The following is a 9,167-nucleotide window of genomic DNA, read 5'->3' as shown; positions in this document are numbered from 1 at the left end:
CACGCCTTTTTAGGAGACATTGTCACCCTTACAAACCAATGCGGAACTGAAAAGCACAAACACACACACACACACACATACATGCACATACACACGCGCGCACACACACACACACACACACACACGTGCGCACACACTCACCCAATAGTCTCATTTGGCCTCTGATAATTTATAGCTGGTTGGCGGAGCCCTGGTCTATAGTTGGACAACTGGAAGACAGGTTGATGATGCATCTGCAGAGAAAGGCATGTTGGAGGCCACTATAAATAAGGTCTGGTGCATCAGTCATAATGGAGATATGGCCCTTTGTCTGTCTGTCTGTCTGTATTTCAGACACAGTGTTACAGACAACCAACCAGAGACTAGTGACAACGCAAAGCCTTTATGGAACCCCCGCCAGGCCTTCAAAGGACGTTTCAGAGACTCAGTAGCAATGGGAGTGGACAATAGTCATATAAAGACATACAATGACAAGACTGTTTTAACCAATATAAACGTAGGACATACTTTAACAAACCAAAATAAACATCTATGGTGACTGTGTAACCGATGTGAAATGGCTAGCTAGTTAGCAGTTATTAGTGTTGAATACAGAGACGTCACTCACTCTGAGACCTTGAAGTGGTTGAATCCCTTCCTCTGCAACGTGTGTGGCTTTTGTGGAACGATGGTTGTTGATGTGTTCAGAGGGTCCCTGTTTCGAGTCCGGGTTGGGACAAGGTGAGGGAAGGAAGCAACACAGTTACAACTGCTTAGTGTTCAATGACCAGAGAATGTGTCCCTCAGGCTTGGGCTTGACTCCTTCCAATGAAGTTAATTGAATTATGTCATGTCAATGAGGGAAATTGGAATTTCAATTAACTGTCTGAATTGATCCCAACCCTGATGTTCCTACAGTAAAATGATTGTCCTCATAGCCTGTCAATGAAGTAAGTCTTTACACAGTGGTAAACTGTCAATGAAGTAAGTCTTTACACAGTGGTACACAGTGACAACAGACTCTATTCCATACTGACCCTCGTTGACCACAGTTACTTTAATCTGGTTACCAGGTCTAATGTCAACCACAGTTGTTCAGAAGGAGATGACCAAAAAAGGAAGTGATGGTTTGAATGGTGTTGAAGGAGGGGCGTCCACAGCACTTCTACTGAATGTGGTGGTTGAAACATCCTTAGATGCCCCCCAGTGGCTATTCAATTACTGACAAGAAGACAAGATTCAGAATCAGATGTTAGTCTGTCTTTCCAGCCATACACATGGAACAGTAGCCTATTTCACCCACAGTCGGCATGGTTGCTGGTGGAAGAAGAGACTATTCAAATTATAACAAGTAAAGGGAGGAATTCTGATCTTTACCCACTAATTGGTCTTTTGACAGATCAGATCACCTCTTTTGCCAATAATTAGGTAAATATCAGAATTGGGCTGCCTGTGTAAATGCAGCCATTAAGTCACACTAACACACTAACTAATAGGTTGGCATAGGATAAGACTGTTAGCGTAGCAAGGTCATTAAATTATGCTGCAGTTAAGTAGTAAGGTTCATTTTATTTTAGAATTAAATCAAATCAAATGTTATTAGTCAAATGCTTCATAGACTAACAGTGAAATTCTTACGGGTTGTTTTCCAACGATGTAGATTTAAAGATACAGATGTTTATTTTATATAATAGAAATAGGGATACGAGGAATGAATACACAGTGAATAATAAATAACAATAGGGAGTAAACGATAACATGGCTATATACAGGGAGTACCCGCACTAAGTCGTTGTTTAGGGGTATGAGGTAATAACATGGCTATATACAGGGAGTACCCACACTAAGTCGTTGTTTAGGGGTATGAGGTAATAACATGGCTATATACAGGGAGTACCCGCACTAAGTCGTTGTTTAGGGGTATGAGGTAATAACATGACTATATACAGGGAGTACCCGCACTAAGTCGTTGTTTAGGGGTATGAGGTAATAACATGGCTATATACAGGGAGTACCCGCACTAAGTCGTTGTTTAGGGGTATGAGGTAATAACATGGCTATATACAGGGAGTACCCGCACTAAGTCGTTGTTTAGGGGTATGAGGTAATAACATGGCTATATACAGGGAGTACCAGTACTGAGTCAATGTTTAGGGGTACGAGGTAATAACATAGCTATATACAGGGGGTACCAGTACTGAGTCAATGTGCAGGAGGACGAGGTAATAACATGGCTATATACAGGGAGTACCAGTACTGAGTCAATGTGCAGGGGTACGAGGTAATAACATAGCTATATACAGGGGGTACCAGTACTAAGTCGTTGTTTATGGGTACGAGGTAATAACATGGCTATATACAGGGGGTACCAGTACTAAGCCGTTGTTCAGGAGTACGAGGTAATAACATGGCTATATACAGGAAGTACCAGTACTGAGCCGTTGTTCAGGGGTACGAGGTAATAACATGGCTATATACAGGAAGTACCAGTACTGAGCCGTTGTTCAGGAGTACGAGGTAATAACATAGCTATATACAGGGGGTACCAGTACTAAGCCGTTGTTCAGGGGTACGAGGTAATAACATGGCTATATACAGGAAGTACCAGTACTGAGCCGTTGTTCAGGGGTACGAGGTAATAACATGGCTATATACAGGAAGTACCAGTACTGAGCCGTTGTTCAGGGGTACGAGGTAATAACATGGCTATATACAGGGAGTACCAGTACTGAGTCAATGTGCAGGAGTACGAGGTAATAACATGGCTATGTACAGGAAGTACCAGTACTGAGCCGTTGTTCAGGGGTACGAGGTAATAACATGCCTATATACAGGGAGTACCAGTACTGAGCCGTTGTTCAGGGGTACGAGGTAATAACATGGCTATATACAGGGAGTACCAGGACTGAGTCAATATGCAGGGGTACGGGGTAATAACATAACATATTCAGGGAGTACCAGCATTGAGTCTTGTTTAGCAGTCTTGTTTAGCAGTCTTGTGGCTTGGGGGTAGAAGCTGTTCAGGTTCCTGTTGGTTACAGACTTGATGCACCGGTACCGCTTACCGTGCGGTAGCAGAGAGAACAGTCTATGGCTTGAGTGGCTGGAGTCTTTGACAATTTTTGGGTGTTGATCCTCAACACTGGGGCCCCACAAGGGTGCGTTCTGAGCCCTCTGCTGTACTCCCTGTTCACCCACGACTGTGTGGCCATGCACGCCTCCAACTCAATCATCAAGTTTGATGACGACACTACAGTGGTAGGCTTGATTACCAACAATGACGAGACGGCCTACAGGGAGGAGGTGAGGGCCCTTGGAGTGTGGTGTCAGGAAAATAACCTTACACTCAATGTCAACAACACAAAGGAGATCATTGTGGACTTCAGGAAACAGCAGAGGGAGCACCCCCCTATCCACATCGGCAAGACAGTAGTGGAGAGGGAAGTAAGTTTCAAGTTCCTCGGCGTACACATCACGGACAAACTGAATTGGTCCACCCACACAGAGAGCGTTGTGAAGAAGGCACAGCAGCGCCTCTTCAACCTCAGGAGGCTGAAGAAATTTGGCTTGTCACCAAAAGCACTCACAAACTTCTACAGATGCACAATCGAGAGCATCCTGTCGGGCTGTATCGCCGCCTGGTACGGCAACTGCTCCGCCCACAACCGTAAGGCTCTCCAGAGGGTAGTGAGGTCTGCACAACGCATCACCGGGGGCAAACTACCTGCCCTCCAGGACACCTACACCACCTGATGTCACAGGAAGGCCATAAAGATCATCAAGGACAACAACCACCCGAGCCACTGCCTGTTCACCCCGCTATCATCCAGAAGGCGAGGTCAGTACAGGTGCATCAAAGCAGGGACCGAGAGACTGAAAAACAGCTTCTATCTCAAGGCCATCAGACTGTTAAACAGCCACCACTAACATTGAGTGGCTGCTGCAAACATACTGACTCAACTCCAGCCACTTTAATAATGGAATTGATGGAAATTGATGGAAAAAAATGTATCACTAGCCACTTTAAACAATGCCACTTAATATAATGTTTACATACGCTACATTACTCATCTCATATGTATATGTATATACTGTACGTTATATCATCTACTGCATCATGCAATCTTAATGTAATACATATATCACTAGCTACTTTAAACTATGCCACTTTATGTTTACATACCCTACATTACTCATCTCATATGTAAATACTGTGCTCTATAACATCTACTGCATCTTGCCTATGCCGTTCTGTACCATCACTCATTCATATATCTTTATGTACATATTCTTTATCCCTTTACAGTTGTGGAATTGTTAGGTTAGATTACTCGTTGGTTATTACTGCATTATCGGAACTAGAAGCACAAGCATTTCGCTACACTCGCATTAACATCTGCTAACCATGTGTATGTGACAAATAAAATTTGATTTGATTTGATAAAGCTCTCATGTTCTCAATGGTGCAGCTGTAAAGCTTTTTGAGGATCTGAGGGCCCACGCCAAATCTTTTCAGCCTCTTGAGGAGGAAGAGGTGATGTCGTGCTCTCTTCACAACTGTGCGGTGTGTGTGGACCATGTTAATTCCTTAGTGATGTGGACACCGAGGAACCTGAAGCTCTCGACCCACACCACTACAGACCCATCGATGTGGATGGGGGCGTGCTCGGCACTCCATTTCTTCTAGTCGTCAACAAACTTGAAGGCCAGAGATTGTGATCAAGCCAAGGTAATAACACTTTAGGATTATTTGTGTCAGTGTCTTTGGCAGCCAGGGGTGGCGGAGGAGAGGAGGAGGAGAGGAAGAGGTTATGTGAGCTTATGGAACGTTGGCCTCCTGCCCGTCTTTTAACTCTGTCCTTCGCTAATCTTACAGCCTCATTGACCCCCTTACTTTAGTTTGCAAGCCTGTCATCAAGGTAATGGGTGGCTATTTTGAAAAATCTCAAATATAAAATACATTTAGATTTGTTTAATGCTTTACTGAGCTGCTCTACTGCACAGCAGGTCACAATATCAACATGATGAACATGAACTCGAACATGATGAACATGAACTCTGCTAAACCTGCAGCCCCACAGCAGTTTGCTATGTTAACTGGATAAACCTGAATCAGAGAGGTGTCCACGTCAATATCCACGTCTTCGGCACTCGGGGAACAGTGGGTTAACTGCCTTGCTCAGGGGCAGAACGACAGATTGCTCAGGGGCAGAACGACAGCACGGGGATTCGATCCAGCAACCTTACTGTTACTGGCCCAACGCTCTAACCACTAGGCCACCTGCCACCCCAGAAGGTGCATCAGATAGACAAACGGGCAAACTCAGTCTGAGAACCACCTTAAACCCAGAGACACAGATACAGACACAATGTTTTAAAGCCACAAAAGTAGAAGCATAAATGTTTTGCATTGTCTTCTTTACAGAAGCTCTAATATTAGATTATTTTGACCTGGAGGTTGCTAGCCTCCTAAACCAGACTAACCTCTAACCTCACCATTGTTTTATATCAGGCTAGGAGATCATTAGCTCGTTTATGACTTTCGTACTCAGGGCCCATTGGACATAAAGCATATAAAGAAGTAGATAAAGCCTTGACCTCTTGTGTTAGAGGGTGACAACCGGCCTCATGTGAAGCATGGTATTTGTTTATGGTTAGGGGTCTGGGGTGTGTTTTGACCTTGTAAACTGGGCCTTCATGTTGGTGCCCTGCAAAACACACACACACACACACACACACACACACACACACACACACACACACACACACACACACACACACACACACACACACACACACACACACACACACACACACACACACACACACACACACACAGTAGCCTATTGTTTTATGAGAAGTCCTGTTGCCATGAGATCATGTGACTAAGGTCCTACTTGTGACCACCCCAGCATTCTCCCATCACTAGAAATAGCACCACCTCCCCCACATATATGACCAGGTGGGGGTAGACCTAGTCATTATTTCCTCAAATGCTTTCCCTGGATAGGAGCAGCTCAGTGGTGTGAGCAGTGGGCACCATAGTAGGCATATGTAGATGGCCTGTGTTATTGGATTTAATATCTACTTGGTAAAGGCACAGAGAAAATAAAGAAAATAAAGGGAGCATTCATAGAAATGCCATAGAAAATAAAGGGAGCATTCATAGAAATGCCATAGAAAATAAAGGGAGCATTCATTTCTGGCATCAGGCCAGAATGGGGTGGGCTATTGGGTCTGATTCTAAAGTAGCCCATGTACCAAAAAAATGAACGCAATGCCACAGACAACCTGTCAATCATCATATATCTGTCACTCTGAAATGTTGATTTACTGTGACGACAGCCACAGTCACTCAGTCACAATACAGTGTGTGGTGAAAAAACAGTAAAACCAGACAAAACCAGGGCAGACTGGTGGCTGGGCAGACTGGTGGCGCTGGGCAGACTGACGACGCTGGGCAGACTGGCGACCCTGGGCAGACTGGCGGCGCTGGGCAGACTGGCGGCGCTGGGCAGACTGGGCAGACTGACGACGCTGGGCAGACTGGCGGTGCTGGGCAGACTGGCGGTGCTGGGCCGACTGGCGATGCTGGGCAGACTGGCGATGCTGGGCAGACTGACGGCGCTGGGCAGACTGGCGACGCTGGGCAGACTGGGGGCACTGGCGGCGCTGGGCAGACTGGCGGCACTAGCTGCTCCATATAGGCTGACAGCTCTGGCGGCTTCTTACAGACTGACCGCTCTGGCGGCTCCGTGCTGACTGGCAGCTCCTTGCAGACTGGCAGCTCCTTACAGACTGACAGCTCCGTGCAGACTGACAGCTCCGTGCAGACTGACAGCTCCTTGCAGATTGGCAGCTCCTTGCAGACTGGCAGCTCCATGCAGACTGGCAGCTCCATGCAGACTGGCAGCTCCATGCAGACTGGCTGCTCTATGCAGACTGACAGCTCTGGCTGCTTCATGCAGACTGGCAGCTCTGGCTGCTCCATGTAGACTGGCTGCTTCATGCAGACTGGCAGCTCCTGCTTCATGTAGACTGGCTGCTTCATGCAGACTGACAGCTCTGGCTGCTTCATGCAGACTGGCAGCTCTGGCTGCGCTGAACAGGCGGGAGACTCCTGCAGCGCTGTGTCGGAGGAAGGCTCTGGCTGCGCTGAACAGGCGGGAGACTCCGGCAGCGCTGGAGATGAGGAAAGCTCTAACAGCGCTAGAGAGGCGAGGCTGGGTACTGGTGGTACTGGACCGAGGAAACGCACAGGAAGCCTGGTGCGGGGAGCTGCTACCGGAGGGCTGGGTTGTGGAGGTGGTACTGAATAGACCGGACCGTGCAGGCGCACTGGAGCTCTTGAGCACCGAGTCTGCCCAACCTTACCTGGTTGAATGCTCTCGGTTGCCCTGCCAGTGTGGCGAGGTGGAATAGCCCGCACTGGGCTATGCAGGCGAACCGGAGACACCAGGCGCAAGGCTGGTGCCATGTAAGCCGGCCCAAGGAGACGCACTGGGGACCAGATGCGTAGAGCCGGCTTCATGGCATTTGGCTCGACGCTCAATCTAGCCCGGCCGATACGCGGAGCTGGAATATACCGAACCGGGCTGTGCACCCGCACTGGAGACACCGTGCGCTCCACAGCATAACACGGTGCCTGCCCGGTCTCTCCAGCCCCGGTAAGCACAGGGAGTTTGCGCAGGTCTCCTACCTGGCATAGCCATACTCCCTGTAAGCCCCCCCAAGACATTTTGGGGCTGACTCTCGGGCTTCCATCCGCTCTGCCGTGCTAGCTCCTCATAATGCCGCCTCTCTGCTTTTGCTGCCTCCAGCTCGGCTTTGGGGCGACAATAATCTCCAGGCTGATTCCAGGGTCCTTTACCGTCCAATTCCTCCTCCCATGTCCATTTCTCCAGGTGGTGCAACCTCTCCCACTGTAGCTGCTGCTGCTCCTGCTGCTGCTGCCTCTGTTGCCTCTTCTCCTGTTGCACCTTTGGGCGGCTACACTCCCCTGGTTTAGCCCAGGGTCCTCTCCCGTCGAGGATTTCCTCCCATGTCCAGAAATCCTTATTTAGCATCTCCTTCTTCGGCTTCTCCTGCCTGTTGACACGCCGCTTGGTCCGTTGGTGGTGGGTGATTCTGTAACGGTTTTCATATAGTGATGAAGGAGAGTCGGACCAAACTGCAGCGTGTCGATTGCGATCCATGTTTAATACAACAAAGAAACACGAACTTACAAAAAACAATAAACGAAACCGAAACAGCCTATCTGGTGCAAACTAACAGAGAGTACACATAGGACACTAAGGACAATCACCCACGACAAACTCAAAGAATATGGCTGCCTAAATATGGTTCCCAATCAGAGACAACGATAAGCACCTGCCTCTGATTGAGAACCACTCCAGACAGCCATAGACTTTGCTAGACAACCCACTAAGCTACAATCCCAATACCACCACCAAAACCCCAAGACAAACACAAAATACTTTGACCAGGGCGTGACAACTTGTTGGCTGCTTTCCTTCACTCTGCGGTCCAACTCATCCCAAACCATCTCAATTGGATTGAGGTCGGGTGATTGTGGAGGCCAGGTCATCTGATGCAGCACTCCACCACTCTCCTTCTTGGTCAAACAGTCTTTACACAGCCTGGAGGTGTGTTGGGTCATTGTCCTGTTGAAAAACAAATTATAGTCCCACTAAGTGCAAACCAGTCGGGATAGTGTATCGCAGTAGTGGTAGCCATGCTGTTTAAGTGTGCCTTGAATTCTAAATAAATCACTGTAACCAGCAAAGCACCCCAACACCATCACACCTCCTCCTCCATGCTTCATGGTGGGATACCACACATTGTGTTTCTTGGCCCAAGCAAGTATCTTCTTCTTATTGGTGTCCTTTGGTAGTGGTTTCTTTGCAGCAATTTGACCATGAAGGCCTGATTCACGCAGTCTCCTCTGAACAGTTAATGTTGAGATGTGTGTGTTACTTGAACTCTGTGAAGCATTTACTTGGGCTGCAATTTCTGAGGCTGGTAACTCTAATGAACCCTCTGCAGCAAAGGTAACTCTGGGTCTTCCTTTCCTGTGGTGGACCTCACGAGATCCAGTTTAATGGTTTTTGCGACAGCACTTTAAGAAACTTTCAAAGTTCTTGAAATTTTCCAGATTGACTGACCTTCATGTCTTAAAGTAATGATGG

Source organism: Oncorhynchus tshawytscha, linkage group LG19 (genome assembly GCF_018296145.1).
Source record: "Oncorhynchus tshawytscha isolate Ot180627B linkage group LG19, Otsh_v2.0, whole genome shotgun sequence".
Taxonomy (NCBI): domain Eukaryota; kingdom Metazoa; phylum Chordata; class Actinopteri; order Salmoniformes; family Salmonidae; genus Oncorhynchus; species Oncorhynchus tshawytscha.
Note: the sequence above shows the minus strand (reverse complement) of the source record.